General features: G+C 44.1%; 1 protein-coding gene across 4 annotated transcripts in view; it reads right to left on the bottom strand.

The window, feature by feature from the left end:
- The window catches only part of MYO3A (myosin IIIA), a 226934-nt gene that overhangs the window by 108720 nt on the left and 98918 nt on the right, over nucleotides 1–19296 (bottom strand). The gene's annotated exons all lie outside the window — the stretch shown is intronic.

The following is a 19296-nucleotide window of genomic DNA, read 5'->3' as shown; positions in this document are numbered from 1 at the left end:
CAAGAGCCATCTCACCCCCTCCCCATCAGTCCTGTCACTAGGCAGACAGAATCTGCTAAGCCTATCACAGCAAAGCACGGGAAAGCTCTTGCTCTCTCTATAAAACAGCTTCCCCTCCTGCATTCAGTTGAGGGGTCTAGAAAATTTGGAAAGCAGAACACAAGCCAGGTTCTGAGGGCTGATCACCCGAGGGCCCCCTCCCGCTCACCGAATCAACCAAATCTTCTGCAGAGCGTAACGAATAACGAATATGCCACTGTCTCTGTTGTCCCTTGTATGTCTGATAAGTGTGAGTATTGCTGTCTGATGTTAGAGGTTTGTTAAATAACAGTGTTAGGACATAGGGTATGTCTACACTACAGCACTAATTCGAACTAACTTAATTCGAATTAGTTAATTCGAACTAAGCTAATTCGAACTAGTGCATCTAGACTTAAAAACTAGTTCAAATTAGCATTTTGATAATTCGAACTAGCATGTCCACATTGAGTGGACCCTGAACCAGGGTTAAGGATGGCCGGAAGCAGTGCCAGCAGGGCATCAGGAATGTCTCAGGCTAGCCGAGAGCTGTGCTTAAAGGGACCCAACCCCCACCCCGGACAGACAGTTCTCAGGGGTTCCCCGCTTGCTTGTCTTACTCGATGAGGGACAGCAAAGCAGTCCTGGCTTGGAGTGCCATGAGTGCCTACGCTTGGCACATCACAGCACTCGGCCATCAGACCGGCTTCACTTGCCGCAGGCTGCCATGCAGGGAGGGAGGTCAATCGGGGGGCTGCAGGAGAGCTTCCACCCTGAGGAGTCCGCAGAGCCAACCCAGTCCTCCCCATCGGGGGCTCGTACCCCATTCCTCCCTCACCTCCTTCCACTCACCCCTCCCTAGCCCCCCTTCCTGATGTACAAAATAAAGGACACGTGTGTTCAAAAATAGAAACTCTCTTTATTGAACAGAACTCGGGGAGACTGGGAAAAGGAGGTGGGAGAGGGGAAGAGAGAGGGTGGGAGAGGGGAGGGCAACTAAAATGATCAGGGGTTTGGAACAGGTCCCATATGAAGAGAGGCTAAAGAGACTGGGACTTTTCAGCTTAGAAAAGAGAAGACGGAGGGGGGATATGATAGAGGTCTATAAAAGCATGAGTGGTGTGGAGGGGGTGCATAAAGAAAAGTTCTTCATTAGTTCCCATAATAGAAGGACTAGACACCAAATGAAATGAATGGGTAGCAGGCTTCAAACTAACAGAAAGTTCTTCTTCACAAAGCAAATAGTCAACCTGTGGAACTCCTTGCTGCAGGAGGCTGTGAAGGCTAGAACTTTAACAGAGTTTAAAGAGAAGTGAGATAAATTCATGGAGGTTGGGTCCATGGAGTGCTATTAGCCAGGGGGTAGAAATGGTGTCCCTGGCCTCTGTTTGTGGAAGGCTGGAGATGGATGGCATGAGACAAATGGCTTGGTCATTGTCTTCGGTCCATCCCCTCCAGGGTCCCTAGTGTTGGCTGCTGTTGACAGACAGGCTACTGGGCTAGATGGACCTTTGGTCTGACCCAGGACGGCCATTCTAAGCTCAGGGCTCAGGGCCAGGGGTCTCAGTGGACCACCTTGATTTTCATGCACACCTGCTCCTGGGTGGCCAGGCTGGCAGCTATCCTGCCCTAGACGGCCACTTTCCTGTGCCTAGTGCGGAGGTTGTGGATGAGGTCCACGATGTCCTCACTAGACCAGGAGGGCGCCCGTCTCTTGCGGACCCGGGCAGGCTCCCGGGAGCTGCCAGCCTGGTCCTGGGAAGAGGCAGAGGGCTGGGGGGCATCGGGTGGCTGGCTCGAGCCGTGCCAGGTGCAGGGTCTGCTGGCTGGGTGCTGGCAGGCTTGCACTTGGCACGGGCACCGTAGCCAGCCCGTGCCCCTTTAAGGGCTCTGGGACCGGGAGGGGGGCAGACGAGTTTCCCTGGTGGTGCCCAGAGTGGCCACCAGGGAAAGCTGGGGAGGGCTAGCCTCCCGCTAATTCAAATTAAGTGGCTACACAGCCCTTAATTCGAACTGCTTAATTCGAACTAGGTGTTAGTCCTCATAGAATGAGGTTTACCTAGTTCGAATTAAGCACTCCGCTAGTTCGAATTAAGTTCGAACTAGCGGTTCGCGTGTGTAGCGCCTATCAAAGTTAATTCGAACTAACGTCTGTTAGTTTGAATTAACTTTGTAGTGTAGACATACCCTAAGTTAGTTAGAGGGTTGTGAATAGTACTGTTAGGAGTTAAATAGATGTTAGACCTTATGAGTGAAATTAATGTAAATATAACTGTTAAAAATCCCTGGGTTGTTGTTGTTACTGGGACTTGGAAAAACCTCAGGGTATTTTCCTCTATTGCACTGCATTTTGTTTACTGTTCTTGTTAATAGTTATTTGGCGCCCATGCCTATAAAAACTGTTAAATAGAAAGGTATAGTTAAAAGCTTAATAAAAGTTTAAAAGATATTTAGTACAAGGTTGCCTGTTTCTGCACCTCCCCGGGACTGGCCATATTCCTGAACCTTCCATTTTACATCGACAACACACCATGGCTGTGTCTACACTGGCATCCCTTCCGGAAAAGGGATGCTAATGTAGCGCTTTGGAATAGGCAAATCCGCGGGGGATTTAAATATCCCCCGTGGTATTTGCATTAACATGGCTGCCGCTTTTTTCCGGCTTGGAGATAAGCCGGAGAAAAGCGCCACTCTAGACGTGATTCTCCGGACAATAAAGCCTACTTGAAAGTAGGAATAAGAGATCCTCCAGAAAAGGCTTTATTTTCCGGAGAATCACGTCTAGAGTGACGCTTTTCTCCGGCTCATCTCCAAGCCGGAAAAAAGCGGCAGCCATGTTAATGCAAATACCGCGGGGGATATTTAAATCCCCCGCGGATTTGCCTATTCCAAAGTGCTACATTAGCATCCCTTTTCCGGAAGGGATGCCAGTGTAGACACAGCCCATGAAAATGGCACATTAAGGAAACTGGAATGGAATCCAGACACATGTAGATGTGTAGTTTTATAATGAGGGAGTCAACAGATTATGCAAGAATCATGATTCAGACTAGGTATACATGCCACAAAGAGAGAAGATCAACGAATGTGAATTCATAGAATCATAGAACCATAGAGCTGGAAGAGACCTCAGAAGGTCATCAAGTCCAGCCCCCTGATCTAGGCAGGACCAATCCCAACTAAATCAACCCAGCCAGGGCTTTGTCAAGCCGAGACTTAAACACCTCTAGGGATGGAGACTCCACTACTTCCCTAGGTAACCCATTCCAGTGCTTCACTACACACCTAGTAAAATAGTTTTTCCTAATATTCAACCTGGACCTCTCCCAACACAACTTGAGACCATTGTTCCTTGTTCTACCATCTGTCACTACTGAGAACAGCCTCTCTCCATCCTCTTTGGAACCTCCCTTCAGGAAGCTGAAGGCTGCTATCAAAATCCCCCCCACTCTTCGCTTCTGCAGACTAAACACACCCAACTCCCTCAGCCTCTCCTCATAAGCCATATGCTCCAGCCTCCTAATCATTTTGGTTGCCCTCCGCTGGACCCTCTCCAATGCATCCACATCCTTTTTGTAACGGGGGGCCCAGAACTGGACACAATACTCCAGATGTGGCCTCACCAGAGCCGAATAAAGGGGAATAATGACATCTCTGGATCTGCTGGCAATGCTCCTCTTAATGCAACCTAATATGCCATTAGCCTTCTTGGCTACAAGGGCACACTATTGACTCATATCCAGCTTCTCATCCACTGTAACCCCCAGATCCTTTTCTGCAGTACTACTACTTAAATGGTTGGTCCCCAGCTTGTAACAATGCTTGGGATTCTTCCGTCCCAAGTGCAGGACTCTGCACTTGTCCTTGTTGACCCTCATCAGATTTCTTGTGGCCCAATCCTCCAATTTGTCTAAGTCACTCTGGACCCTATCTCTGCCCTCAAGCATATCTTCCTCTCCCCCTAGCTTATTGTTATCCGCAAACTTGCTGAGGGTGCAATCCATCCCCTCATCCAGGTCATTAATAAAGATATTGAACAAAACCGGTCCTAGAACCGAACCTTGGGGCACTCCACTAGAAACCGACCGCCATCCTGACATCGAGCCGTTGATCACTACCCGCTGGGCCCAGCCTTCTAGCCATCTTTCTATCCATCTTACTGTCCATTTATCCAATCCACATTCCTTTAACTTGCTGGCAAGAATATCGTGGGAGACTCTAGCCCAGATGGCTCGGTTCGTTGTCTGACCACAAAGAGATAGGCAACACCAGCAAAGTCCAATCTCAAGCTCTTTATTGAAGAGTGCACACAACAATAGAGAGCGGCCCGTCTCCAAAGAGAAACAGCCCCGATTTTAGTAACAGGTAGGCTTATAAAGACAGTTCAGTCGCGTCATAAGCTCTTCACCCAAGCCACTTGCCCCCCTTTCTAAAACTTTTAATATCTATGCATATCTTGGCCAACCATTCATTGTGGCCAGAAGCGCTTCATAATGCATCAGCAACTTTCTTATCCATCACAAAAGGCAGGTACCAGGAACAAGGAGACAAAGGAGTCGGGCACAAACAAAGGGCAAAAATAGGGAGGTAAGATTAGCAAAGGGGAACAAAAACAGGGAGTTACTGACCAGTTCCCAAAGCAAGCCATTCTACTTACAGTAGGTACAAATATGTAATTTATCACTATCTTACTTTTATAACCTAAACCAGCATGGAGGGTGCGCCTCTGTCTGAACCACTTTCCTGGTTCTGGTCAAGAATACTCAGAGGCGTATGAAATTAACCTTTGTTAACTTTCCTTAGCATACTGTTGACCAGGCCTTGTTTTTCTGGTCCCAACAGTATCAAAAGCCTTGCTAAAGTCAAGATATATCACATCCACTGACTTTCCCACATCCACAGAGCCAGTTACCTCATCATAGAAGCTAATCAGATTGGTGAGGCACGACTTTCCCTTTGTGAATCCATGCTGACTATTCCTAATCACTTTCCTCTCTTCCAAGTGCCTCAACATGGATTCCTTAAGGAACCCTTCCATGATTTTTCCAGGAACCGAGGTAAGACTGACCGGCCTATATGTCCCTGGATCATCCTTCTTCCCTTTTTTGAAGATGGGCACTACATTTGCCTTTTTCCAATCATCTGGGATTTCTCCCGATCTCCATGACATTTCAAAGATAATGGCCAAAGGCTCCTAAATGACATTTGCCATCTCCCTCAGTACCCTCAGATGCATTAAGTCCGGACCCATGGATGTGTGTACATTTAGCTTTTTTAAATAGTTCCTAACCTGTTCTTTACCCACCAAGGGCTGTCGATCTTCATCCCATCTTGCATCACTTAGCGCATTAGTCCAAGAGCCCCCCTTGTCCATGAATACAGAGGCAAAAAAAGCATTGAGTACTTCATCTTTCCCCACATCATCTGTCACTAGGTTACCTCCTTCATCCAGTAGGGGACGCACACCCTCTCTGATCACCTTCTTCTTGTTAACATGCCTGTAGAAACCTTTCTTGTTATCCTTCACATCCTTAGCCAGTCGCAATTCCATTTGCGCTTTCGCCTTCCTGATAACCACCCGGCATTCTCGAGCTATACATTTAAACCCCTCCCTGGTCATGTGTCCAAGTTTCCACTTTTTGTAAGCTTCCTTTTTGTGCTTAAGTTCACCAAGGATTTCCCCCTGTAAGCCAATCCGGTCTCCTACCATGTTTGCCTCTCTTGCTATACGTCAGGATGGTTTCTTTCTGTGCCTTCAATAAGGCTTCTTTAAAACACTGCCAGCTGTCCTGCACTCCTTTCCCCTTCATGTTAGCATCCCAGGGAATTCTGCCCATCCAGTCTCTGAGGGAGTCAAAATGTGCTTTTTTGAAGTCCAAGGTGTGTATTTTACTACTCTCTTTTCTTCCTTTGGTCAGCATTCTGAAATCTACCATCTCATGATCACTGCTTCCCAGGTTGTCACCCACCTCTACTTCCCCTATTAGTTCCTCCCTGTTTGTGAGCAGAAGGTCAAGCTGTGCACAGCCCCTGGTCGGATCCTTCAGCACTTGTGCCAAGAAGTTATCCCCAACGTTCTCCAAAAACTTCCTGGATTGCCTGTGTATTGCCGTATTGGTTTCCCAACAGATGTCAGGGTGATTAAAGTCCCCCATGAGAACCAGGGCCTGCGATCTGGAAGCTTCTCTCAGTTGTTCGAAGAAAGCCTCATCTATCTCATCCACCTGATTCGGTGGCCTGTAGCAGACACCAACCACAATATCACTGATGTTGTTTGCTCCTTTAAACTTAACCCATAGACTCTCAACAGGTTTTTCTCCCTAAAGTATAACAGCAGAAGATTACAGACTGAACTGAGTTTAAATGCTTCAGGGGGTAGCCAAGTTAGGCCTCTACAGAAAAAAACAACAAATGGTCTGATAGCCCTTTACAGATTAACATAACATGTAAATGGTATCATGAGCTTTCATGGGCACAGCCCACTTCTTCAGATGACTGGAGTTATGAGTTTGAAATAAATAGGAGAGGGAAGGGGGGGGGGGAGAGAAAGGGAGAGGGGTGTGAGACAGAGCATCAGTAAGTATCTGGAGAATGGGTACTTAAAGCAAAGCAGATAAAAATCAAAGTCAATAGATAGATTCCCATGCCAGCAAGGATACTACTCAGAGAGCTGTTAGCACCTTCACTGGTTGTTAAATTGGTAGTGTCCCAGCCAACCTTCATCACGATTGAGTCCATTAGCATGTGAACTGAATTTGTGGATGAATTGTAATTCCAAGGCTTCCCTGTGGATCTGGGTATAGAGCTGATTTGTGACAAGACAGCTACTTAGAGATCTGTCATAGTATGATTTGGAAGGTTAAAATGTTCCCCAATAGGTTTCTGTACATTTCCTTTACATATATCTGATTTGTGTCCATTGATTCTTTCCTGCAGAGACTGTCCAGTTTGTCCAATATATATAGCAGTGGGGCACTGCTGGCATTTGATGGCGTAGATAAAAGTACTGGATGTGCAATCAAATGACCTTTTGATTTTGTGGCTAATGTTGTTTGCTCCAGTAATGAATTCACCAGTATAGATATGTGGGCAGAGTTGGCATCTCTTTTGTTTGCATGTCTGTGTTCCTTGAGGCTTATGATGTGGTTGTGTGGTATGGTTATCAGAAAGAATACATTTCAGGTGAGGGGGTTGTCTGTAAGCAAGAATAGGTTTTTCTCCCAAGGCCTCTGAGAGTGAGGGATCATTTTCCAACATGGATTGTAGGTTGTGTATAATGTGTTGGAGGGGTCTGAGTTGTGGATTGTAGGTAACAACAAGAGGAGTTCTGTTATTTTCTCTTTTGGGTCTGTCTTGAAGTAGTTCATGTCTGGGTACTTTTTTGGCTCTGTCAATTTGCTTTTTCACTTCTCCAGGTGGGTATTTCAATTTTAGGAATGCTCTGTAAAGATCCTGTAGGTGATTGTCTCTATCTGTGGGGTCAGAACAAATCCGGTTATATCTTAGGTCTTGGCTGTATACAATTGACTGAAAAATGTGACTAGGATGGAAGCTGGAAGCATGAAGGTAAGTGTAGCGGTCAGTGGGTTTCCGACATAGGGTGGTGGAAATTTGCCCATTATTTAACAGTACTGTAAGTGTCCAGGAAGTGGATTTCTCATTTGGACTGGTCCAGGCTGAAGTTGATAGTAGGGTGGAAGTTGTTGAAATCCTTGTGGAATTCTTCAAGAGTCTCTTTTCCGTGGGTCCATATGATGAAGATGTCATCAATGTAGCATAAGTAAAGTTAGGTTGTTAGAGGGCAAGAGCTGAGGAAACGTTGTTCAAGGTCAGCCATAAAGATGTTGGCATATTGTGGTGCCATGCAAGTGCCCATGGCTGTACCGCTGATTTGAAGATAGAAATTGTCTCTGAATTGGAAGTAGTTGTGGGTGAGGACAAAGTCACAGAGCACTGTAATCAGATGTGCAGGGTTGTTATCAGGGATGGTGTTCTTGGTGGCCTGTAATCTGTTTTTGTGTGGAATGTTGGTGTAAAGGACTTCTACATCCGTGGTGGCTAGGATGGTATTTTCAGGAAATTACTGATGTTTTGGAGTTTTGTCAGGAAGTCAGTGGTATCGCTGAGGTAGCTAGGAGTGCTGGTAGCATAGGGTCTGAGGAGGGAGTCGATATAGCCAGATAATCCTATGGTAAGTGTGCCAATGCTGGAGATGATGGGCCGTCCGGGATTACCAGGTTTTTGTATTTTCATCTCAGTCCTAGAAAAGCTGCAGGAAAACCTTTCATTCACTCTGATGTTGAAGCGCATTTAAAGAGGCAGGAACTTACTGGGTGGCTTGTCCAAAGATGGAGGAATGGTGTGTGGATGCAGTGAAGTGTCTGTCCATGACAGAAGTGGGAAGTCAGGCACCCACTTAGCAGTGATGCCATTAAAGGAGAGTCTAAAAACCTGGGGCAAGATCGTTAGTGAAGATTGTTGAGGGGAAGTAAGCAAAGTGCATTATGCGGGGTTTGTGCAACTTCCTAGATCTGGAATTGGTAACTTAGTTTTTTGCTAGAAGCCAAAGCCAAAGGGGCTCAAGGTGTGATAAATCTTTTCACACAGCAAAATGAGAAACATTTGGGCAATCTGACTTCTTGGATTCTCAACCCAAACCTTTCACATGCCTCTGGCAGAAGGAACTGGTACATCCAAGAACCGGTCTAGCATAGTATCTAGCAGAGTGCACTGGTGCTTGTCCACAGCAGCTTATAAATCCCTGGAGATGGCACTTTATATAGTCTCTCAGGGCTATTCAGCATGCAAGTCACAAACTCACTCTGCATGCATGTACACATTTCATTTAGCATTATGCTGAAGTTCAATTGAGCATAATGACTATTTTCTGAGGTCGAGCGCATAAGCAACCCTGGTGCTATCGCAAAGTCTAGTGGGAAGGCAAGCAGCTTTTCCATCTTGTGCAGAAGCCAGCCACAATTACAACATTTGCATGCTTTTGAGCACAAGGGAAAAATCACTGTATATTTAACTGAAACGTTCAGAGTCCTCCATGCTTTGAGCCAGACTATTAAAAGTCCAGCCCTGTGGAGAAGTCAGTGTTCTAGGGGATAACTCCAGGAAGTACAGGGAGCATCTCAGTGAACACAGGATTTATGGTACTCCTTTGGAGGGTGGAAAAAGTCCAATCTGTGATATTCAGAATCCTGTGGGCCACCATCAAACTGTCAATAGTGAGCCACAGCGGCATAGGAAAGTCATGAGTTTCCTGAGTCATTTGTAACTGTCATGAAGATTTCACCATAGTAGGGTACAAAATGGCTCATGATTTTTTAGCTGCATTTAAAATTGATGCAGAAAACATGTTGGAATAACAGCATGCAGCACCTAGATGATCAATCTGAAGCTATAATTACACTTCTAATGGAATGGATATTTTCTGCTAGACAATCCTCTTCTTGGAGATTCTTGTGCAGTAACAATTGCACTAATCATATATACTCTTCTATGATAATATTATGAAGACAGTTTGGGGTCCTGTTATACTGATTATGTGAAAATATTAACTCTTAATTACAATGCCCTTCATTCCAATGTCTGCTGATCCTTGACTTTGTTTCTGGATTATCTACAGGATGTTATTGCATTCAGGGGCAAAAATATGTAATTAATAACAGTAACAACAGGTTTCATATAATTACCCCTGTTCTATACGACACTTGTGTTTATGTACCTCCTTCATTCTTAACAGATTCAAATACAGAAAGTGCTTTAAAGGGACGAACTGTGCTTTGCTGTAACGAAGCAATGTATTTTGAGCAGCTACATGAAGGTCATTTTGTGCTTTAGAGTACATATCTGACATCTCTGTGACTTTGATGAAGACTGCAAATACACACAAAAAAAATATAAGGCAACTGACAGTGTTTTATTAAACTATATGTTCTATTTTTTCCCATCGCCTGAGGATCATCCAAAACAAAACCTTATGTCAAGTCATGTTTTCCATTTCTGGTGTGACTATCACCTACTGCATGTAACAGGGTTTAAAAAAAAATCTTACTGAATATTAAAGAGCCTGCTGTACCTCTGGATTTGTTTCCAGCACCGTATTTCATTTACCCTAGCAGGTTAACAAATGCATCGCTATAGCAGGCAAATCTCCCTCCCCCTCAAAAAATTGTACATCTTCCCCCTAAACATTTTTATCTGATTTTACTTTTGGAAATTTGGTCTTTATCCTTGCCACACTAATGGATGGTTAATGTATACAGGCAGTCCCCGGGTTACGTACAAGATAGGGACTGTAGGTTTGTTCTTAAGTTGAATTTGTATGTAAGTCAGAACTGGTACATATTGTAGGGGAAACTCTAGCCAAACATTTCTCCAGAGCTCAGTTTTATTCTCCCACACCTCACTTCCCTCAGTCCTTTATTCTCAAGCTGAGGTGTCTGCTGTGAAAAGCCGCTCTGCGTCTCCCTGGTCTGCTGGGGGAGGGGGCGCTAGCTTCGCGTCTCCCTGGTCTGCTGGGGGGAAGCAGCTAGTGCGGGGTTGCCTCACCCCGTTTGTAAGTAGGGATCCGATGTAAGTCGGATCCATGTAACCTGGGGACTGCCTGTATAAAAAAGGAAGAGGGAAACCCACAGATTCCCACAATTTGATTGGCTGACATTCCAAGAATTGCATAGCTTGTTAAACCACATTATTCTGTTAATTTCCTATATATACCAGAGACACAGATTTGAAGAATATAAAATATTTTCCTGCTTTTCTGTCAAAGGGCACAAACATCCCTCAAGGGCAGTTACACAGCTTCACTTCCTCAGACTCCAGCCACGTAAAAAAAAAAAAAAAATCCTTCCAGACACATCAGTGCTGATTTTTTGTTATTGTCCACATGGACACAGGAACCTAGTTATTCTGGTTCATAATGTTCAGTTCAGATAAACTGTTTGTTGTAGGCATTAAATCCCACACCACTGTTCAACAATCAATTTAAGAATCTAAAGGAGAGAAACATTAACCCAGTATGGAGAAGAAAATGAGTCAAGGTAGCATTGTTTTTCTTCTTTTCCCTGCCCTGCCTTCAAGACTGAATGAAAACAAAATGAGGCCACTGGAGTTTTTTTCTTTAAAAAAATGTCAAAATGTATTTAAGTGATTTCTAATGGTTCCAAAATAGTGTAACAATAGTGTGATTATTATGCCCTGTTGAATCTCTCCACCATTTATGAGAGGGAAACATAAACAAAGTAAAATACCTTAGTGTGGAAAAACTCAAAAGGCTAGTAAAGAATTTTAAAATACTAAAAAAGTTCTGGAACTAATATAAAGGTATAAAGAAGACACTGAAATAATAAAAATATATACTTTTTCCCAAAGATTTTCATACTTGCAGGCCTCTGAGCAACTAACACATTATAACTAAAGCAAAATGTACTAATAGGCAGCATAAACACTGAAACCTGTTCATAAGAGTCACCACTGGGACCCTCTGTTTTTCTGTCTGTTGTCACAGGGGCCACATAATGCAAATGGAAAAAGACTAACACGTAGTCAATATTAATGCACATTTCTCTTAATTTTCAGTCCTATTGTGCAACACAGCACTACATGGTGGGCTCTTATCTGAGTCGGTCACACTTTGTGTATGCACAGCCCTACATAAAGAGTGGTGCTAGTAAGTCCAGGAGCCTGTGATGCAAGCACTAAGTGAGACCCAGGTGGAAGGAGGAGTAGGCATGGGGGTGATGCTAGTATGGAGAAGTGGTTAGAAAGGATTTAAGGAATACACCATTCTCTCTTGCAGTGCCTTGGCCTGTTCCACAGACAGGGGTGGCAGGAGCTTGGGGATCACAGTCCTGCCTCTTAGAGAAAAATGTGTCCTATGAACGGATGGTGGAAACTTAATGATGGCCATACAGCAGAGGATGGGGAGGATAAGAGTCTCCTTGAGAGTCCCTGAAACCCACACAAAGGTCAGTCACTCTCAGTCCTGGAGGTAGTCAGTGTGATAGCACAAGGAGGCTGTAACTTCATCCTGAATAGCGTAGTGTGTTGAGAAACTGGCCACGTGTGGTTTGGACACACAGACTCATGCAACAGCAGCATAGCTGCCTTCCTATGGACAGGCAATGAGTGTGCTGAAAACCCACATATCCATTACAGAGCTCCATGCTCGCTACCCCAGTGCCTGTAATAAACTTCAGTGTTTTCTTATATTTCAAAGAGGACAGAGGAGATACCATATGGCTGCAGCTACTGGGAGCCCTAATACTAGGTTATTTATAATGCTTGTACAAGAAGTCCCTTTTATTTCATAAAACAGGCTCAGCAGGTGGTTCTTGGGACATGAACACACACAGAGCAAGGGAATAAACACTCTATCCAATGTGAACTAAAGCCAGCCTCTTCAGCACCTGTATACTCCACCTTTGGGGAAAGACTGAGCATACAGATTCCCTTTAATCAAAGGCTCCCCTTACCATAGAATCCCAGCCCAATTTTTAATGCATTTATCCTCACAACACTCCAGTGAGGTAAAGAAGCACCATTTTCCCCCTGTGGAACAGAGACTCAGAGACTTCTGATTGGGACACATTCTGTGGCATAGTAAGGAATTGAACCTGGGTCTTTCAAATGTTAAGACAGTTCCTGACCCACTTAGTCATCCTTTCTCCCATACCTACAAGCCCAACAAACAGGGGATTTGTTCAACCAACAAGGGGAGTGAACAGAGTGAAGGTTTCTCCATTGAAGACTCCCACACTCTAGGTTACCAGAGGTGAAATCTAGGGGTTGTTAGCAATTGTACCCCAGCGGATCTCAATTGCCATGATGATCTGTAGACAAAAGGAAAGTCTCTGAGCACCCTGGAAGCAATCCACAGGCTTACAAGTCTCAGTATTAAATCTGTACTAGAAATCAATTGAATGCCAGAGCACACTTTGGAGGACAGCTGTAATATAACTCTGTAATATACTTTATACTGCTGAATAAATGGGAAGCCATATTCTGTACTAGCTGAAGTTTCTAAATGCTCTTGAAGGGCAGCCCTTTAACATCTTATCATTAGATTTCAGTGCAATCACTTTGTGTTCAGTGTGAATTTTGATTTCGACATAAATATGGGCAACAGTGATGGCCCCAAAGCTGACTTCCTGCACATCCAAAATGCTCAGGGAAGTTATTGTGAAGATCAAGAAAGGATCCAATCAAAGAATAAATGATAACACTGGCTTTGCTATGAGTTCTCGGTGTGAAGGGAAATGCTATTAGACACCATGTATAACACGCTGAAATGATTCACTATTTCCTGGAATTGCTTGTGGAGCTAATCTTTGCATATTTCTGCAGCGATTATGTGGAAGCAGTCAAGATTAAGACACCTGATCAGGCAAAGATAAAAGCATTACAAGCATGACTGTCAAACATAAAAACTGCAGTTTGAAGGTCACCTCAAAGACAATATCTTCTGCTTCACAGTATAGCTACCGCCTTTGAAACACACATTTTCCATGAAATACACATTTTTCTCATTTAGCCTTTCAGAAGCATTCTTTCTGAATAGCCATTATATATGTAAGGGGACTGTTAGCCCCTTACTTAAACTCTGTGGGAGTTTTTTGGCTTGCCAGCTCCCAGTGTCAACAGGGGAAAGGTCCATGAGACTGACAGACCCCAGAGACAATGGAAAGCAGCCAACACTCCAGCTTAGCCTGATTGACAAGTTGGACAGGCCAGTGAGAAAAGCAAGAGGCCAGGACCCGTCCTCCCTGTGAGCTGGGATTGTTCTGGCTCTCTCTGAGAAAACAGAGAGCTGAGAGACTGCCCAAGGGGGGCAAGCAGTGTGCAGAAGAAGTCCTGCAAAAGGAACAGAGAGCTGAGAGACTGCTAAGAGGAGTGCAAGCTGTGTGCTGAGGGGCAGTTTTTGTAGCAGCAGAGCCAGGCATACACAGCTCAAGGAGTGCAGACCCTGTGTTGAGCAGCAGACTGGCAGTGCTCAGAGAGCCAAAAGGAACAGAGAAGCAACACAAGGAGCTGGAACTGGCCAAGCAGCACAGCCTGCAGCTGGATGTGGTGAGCACCTGGGACCAGCAAAGTGTGGGGAAAGGCTCTGGACTGGGAGAGGGGTCTGGCCACTTCGAGCTTGAGACTGTATGGTCACTACCAGAGCTAGCGTGTCCAGCCTGTAGCCCCCCCTGCAGCATATCCAGGGCCTCTAAGAAAGAGACTGTGGACTGTCCTTACACTCTGCAGACTGCTGTTTTGATGTCCCTGTGCTACAGAGCAGGGCTGTGTGTTCTCATTTAACCATTCTCATTTTTTCTTATTTTTTTCTCTTTAATCAGTTGTTGTTTAATAAATTGTATTTGCTTTGAACCTTATGAAGTGATCACTGGGCCAAGAAGGCCTGCAGTGTAAAGAGAGCACCTCGGAGTGGGGACACCCTAACTCCTGCCCCTAGTGACTACAAGGTCAGGGATTAAGCCCCAGGAAACCTGGGCCCAGCCTTGTTGGGGTTTCAAGGGCTCTGTTACTCAGGAGAGTGGAGGGGGAGCCCTCAGGATCAGGGAGCCGTGGGGTAAAGGAAGTGGGAGCGGGGACTCAGATCCTTTCGCTGGTTCATTTCACCGGGGTGGTATAGAAGCCAGGAAAGTTCCCCACAATAGCGGGATCATTCCCCCGCTTATATATACACCTTATGGTGTTGATTTCTAATATATAAAGTTGTGTAGGGATTTCATTTTTTACTCCTATAATGTAAATTCAGGAATGTCGCTAGGCAATTTAAATGATGGGTTCAGTAATTAAAATATTTGCAAAATTCCTTATGGTTATACCTTGATCTGCTATATCGAATCAATATAATCCACATCCTAACACACTGTCTTGCTTCATTGTATTGTAATAGAGCATGCTGCACCAGCAAAGAATTTCAGTAATGTTCACTGTACCTTACAGGTCACGCTCATGACAAAAACAATGACTCTGAACTTGCTGAAGATCAATGCCTTAATCCTGCAAGCTTGTCCACACATGTGGAACCCTCCTGACTTCCGACTGGACTCTGTACGTTCAGGGTCCACCTGTATGGATCTACTTTGCAGGATTGGGGCCCAAATATGCAACATTGTCCATTTAAAGTAAGAAGAAAAAGTCTAAAATAAGAAAACCTCTTTGTTTTTAGTACCTTATCTTACAAAGTTCAATATATCTTGCAGCATTGCAGGGCTAGAAATGCAAACTTTCCATGACTGGGCAATGTAATGTAAAGCTGTGATTGGCACGCAGTTGGGATGCTTTGCAAAATGTACGCCTGGCTTCGCTACTCACAAGTAATGCCACGGACAACCCAATTTTATGCTACAGACGTGATTCAAAGACTCATAGGCTGTGTCTACATTGGCACCCCTTTCCGGAAAAGGGATGCTAATGAGACACATCGCAATTGCAAATCCGCGGGGGATTTAAATATCCCCCGCGGCATTTGCATTTACATGGCTGCCGCTTTTTTCCGGCTTGGGGATAAGCCGGAGAAAAGCGCCAGTCTAGACGTGATTCTCCGGAAAATAAGTCCTTTTCTGGAGGATTTCTTATTCCTACTTTCAAGTAGCTCCACATTATGCCAGGAGAGTGTGTCTTCTTTCTTAAGCAGACCCAGGTGTGAAAAAAGACTGGATCTCAGGATCTGGCTTTATGAGAAAACTGTTCGGCATGTGACATTTCTTACCAAGCCCTGGCACTATGTTCCTTTTGGAATCTTTACTACAGACTTAACAAGCAATATATAAAATTAACTGTATGCACTCAGCAACATGTTCTCATTAGAGAATAAATACAATAGGTCAAGTTAAGTTTGGGCAAGGGTTATATGTAAATCAGGAGGGATGATGTTGAGTGATGAAGGATTATGACACATGGCAAGGAGAAATGGCTGAATCCCTTAACTATTCATTTCCAGGCTACATTTTGATTTAAAATACCGAATTTTTTTAAAGAAAGCGTAATACTCAGTAGGAGGTAAGTTAGTTAGATTCCACTGAAAGGCACTTTCAGTCTGAAACTCTATGGTACCCACCTTTTTTTGTTAGTATGGCATGCACTTTCACTTCTTCTCCTTCCCCCTTTCATGCATTCTCACACACACATTTTCTCTTCACTGAATGAAAATCTATTACCTTGCTCATCCTGCAATCTAATCCATGTGGTGAACTTTACACTCATGTGGAATTCCATTGACACCCTTTAGGATTCTTGGGTCAAAAGTCAGTAGACATGGATCTGATTGCAGAATGGGGACATATGTGCTAAGGCACTGAAGAGATTAACTGTGAATAATTTGTGCCACTTAATCTTGCTACAGGACAATAAGATAATAAACACTGCCCTATATTAACTTATTTACGGTATTGGAATTCTAATTTCTTCTAGTGACATACTTGAAATTATGAGTATCTTTTTTATCACAGTTCAAATTATCGGAAAATAATCTCTACTTTTATTGCTTCTACAGTGATAATAGCAGATGTTAAAGTGAGGATTAAAAAAAACTGTAATAGAAGGTAAATCTAATAATAATATTTGCACTCCTACAGGAAGGCAATCCTCCAGCAAATGTTATCTATGAAAGAACAAGGCAGTAAACCAGAGTTGAAGTAATAATAAGTACAGTAAATGCTGAATTAGACTCATGCTTGCAGACATACATCTTGTTCATGCAATCAACTTGTACCAGGTTAGCTTAAATCAGCTTAAAAGGGATTTAGTTAAATTTGTATTAACGCCCTGGTGATACTAATTTCAGTTTCAACATGATTTATATTGTTTAAATTATTAAACTGAAAAAAATGGTGCCCTTCTAGACCAAATCAAACTAAATCAATTTAAAATCACCCTTTTAGTTAAACATGGTCAACTATGTGTGTAGAGCAAACCATAAAGATCTGAGAAAAAATACTGTGTCCTGTTTCGTAAAATTTTGAATTTGTGAAATCGAATTTGATCAACTGCAAAAGCTAGGCAGCCTCCTTACCCAGCAATACAGTTCCTCATGGGTTGGGTCACACAAAGGCTACATCTAGGCTGCAGGCTTGTCCAGGGTGCCTGCAGTTTTAAAAGGGGCCAGGAGATAGGAACTATAGAGTTGTGATTACTGTGGATGGAGGGCACCTGTGTTATTTCCTGAAGGCCTCTTATTTTGAAATAAAACCCTTTTATTTCTTTTGAAATAAAACCCTTCTCCCCGTCCACAGACACCTTTTTCTAAAAGAGCTCTTTTGGAAAAAGGCTTCTTCCCTCATAGAAAGAGGATTGCCAATGCCGGAAAAACCCCTTTGTTCTTTCTATTTTCTTTCAAAAGAAAGCAATTGCAGTGTGGACGTAATTCAAATTGTGTCGGAAAAACGGCGATTTTTCTACAAAACTCTGTAGTGTAGATATACCCAAAGAGACAAGCTAATCCTACCAGAGAATGCTCCAATAGAAAACCCCTTCAATGTGCCATTTGATTACTACACATAAGAACAAGAAGAGGATAGGCAAAGGCATTTTTTTCATGTCAGCAGACTAGAGAAGAAGGGTCTTATAAAGCGTTTCTTGTAATATTTTGCAGTGTTTGGATTTCTAGGTGACTTTGAAAATTCATTTGTCACTAATTAAAGAATTAAAAAATTGAACAAGCAGTGTATTTTTCTTATACAGGCAGTCCCCGGGTTACGTACAAGATAGGGACTGTAGGTTTGTTCTTAAGTTGAATCTGTATGTAAGTCGGAACTGGCGTCCAGATTCAGCTGCTGCTGAAACTGACCGCCAGTTCTGACTTACATACAGAATCAACTTAAGAACCCTAAGCGTCCCCAAGTCAGCTGCTGCTGAAACTGATCAGCAGCTGATTCCAGGAAGCCCGGGGCAGAGCAACTCTGCCTCGGGCTTCCTGTAATCAGCGCTGGTCAGTTTCAGCAGCGGCTGACTTGGGGACGCCTGGGGCAGAGCAGCTGGGGTGCTGCTGGGTTGCTCCAGTAGCGCCGCTCCTGATTCAGCCACTGCTGAAACTGACCAGCAGCAGCTGAATCAGGACCAGAGCAGCTGGGGTGCTGCTGGGTTGGTCCAGTAGCGCCCAGAGCGGCGCTGCGGGACCAATTGGCAGCGCCCCAGCTGCTCTGCCACAGGCGTCCGGAGAAAAGCCTAGTCTGCTGGGGGGGGAGGCGTACTAGCTGCGCCCCTCCCACCCCAGCAGACCAGGAAGACGCGGGCGGCGGACCGAGACGCACCGCGGTCCCGCCGCCTGGGTCCTCCGCGGCTTTGCTCCCCGTCTCCCTGGTCTGCTGGAGACCAGCAGACCAGGGAGACGGGGAGCAAAGCCTCTGAGGACATCGGCAGCGGGACAGCCGCGGGGCGTCTGGGCTGTCCCGCTGCCGGCTTCCCCTGCGGCTTTGCTCCATGTCTTCCTGGTCTGCAGACCAGGGAGACGCGGAGCAGCTTTTCTCGCCCAGAGTACACGGGCGGCGGGACCGTGAGATCCCGCAGTCCGTGTACTCCGGGGCCGCCCCGTTTGTAACTGCGGATCCGACATAAGTCAGATCCGCGTGAGTCGGGGACTGCCTGTACAGTACTTCTAGTGAGTTAAACATGATGGATAACATTTTCCAAAGCACATAAATGATTAACTAGCCTAAGTATCAATGAAAGTTAATAGAGACTTTGGAAATTTGAAATTTATCAGCCATCATTACTTTTTTTTTTTTTTTAGAATGGGTTTTGTAAATTAAAACATTCTTTAAAATTAGCTCCCTTTCAGATGGGGCCTTTCCCATTGGTTGTAATGGTAAATACTGACACCAAATTAATTTATTTCAATCCCAAATCTCTCTGGGTTATCAGAGCAGATGGCAGATATGTGGCATTCAGATTGTATCAATCTGGCATATAATTGAAATGAGGACCAGGCGTGATTTTTATTTATTTATTTATTTTATGGAAAATCCAGAAGACAAAAAACTAATAATCCACACTCATTTACAGATCATTTTAGACAGTATTAGTCTAAGAATACTTAAAGGATGTAAGTGCTTTAGAAAATGCTAAAGCAAAAAATTCTCTAAGATCTGAAGACTGCAATATACATTAAGTTTGCGTAAATATAATAGGAGAAAATGTGGCAGATTTTAATAAGATTTCTCTTTACTGCTCAAATGGGTAAATATGACACTGTCAACTGATAATGTCAAAAAAGTCTTTTAGATTTTATGTTCCATTAAAAAAATCTATTATCCCTTA

The sequence above is a fragment of the Pelodiscus sinensis genome, chromosome 2, assembly GCF_049634645.1.
Source record: "Pelodiscus sinensis isolate JC-2024 chromosome 2, ASM4963464v1, whole genome shotgun sequence".
In the NCBI taxonomy this organism is placed as follows: domain Eukaryota; kingdom Metazoa; phylum Chordata; order Testudines; family Trionychidae; genus Pelodiscus; species Pelodiscus sinensis.
This window is presented reverse-complemented; position numbering and strand designations above follow the sequence as displayed.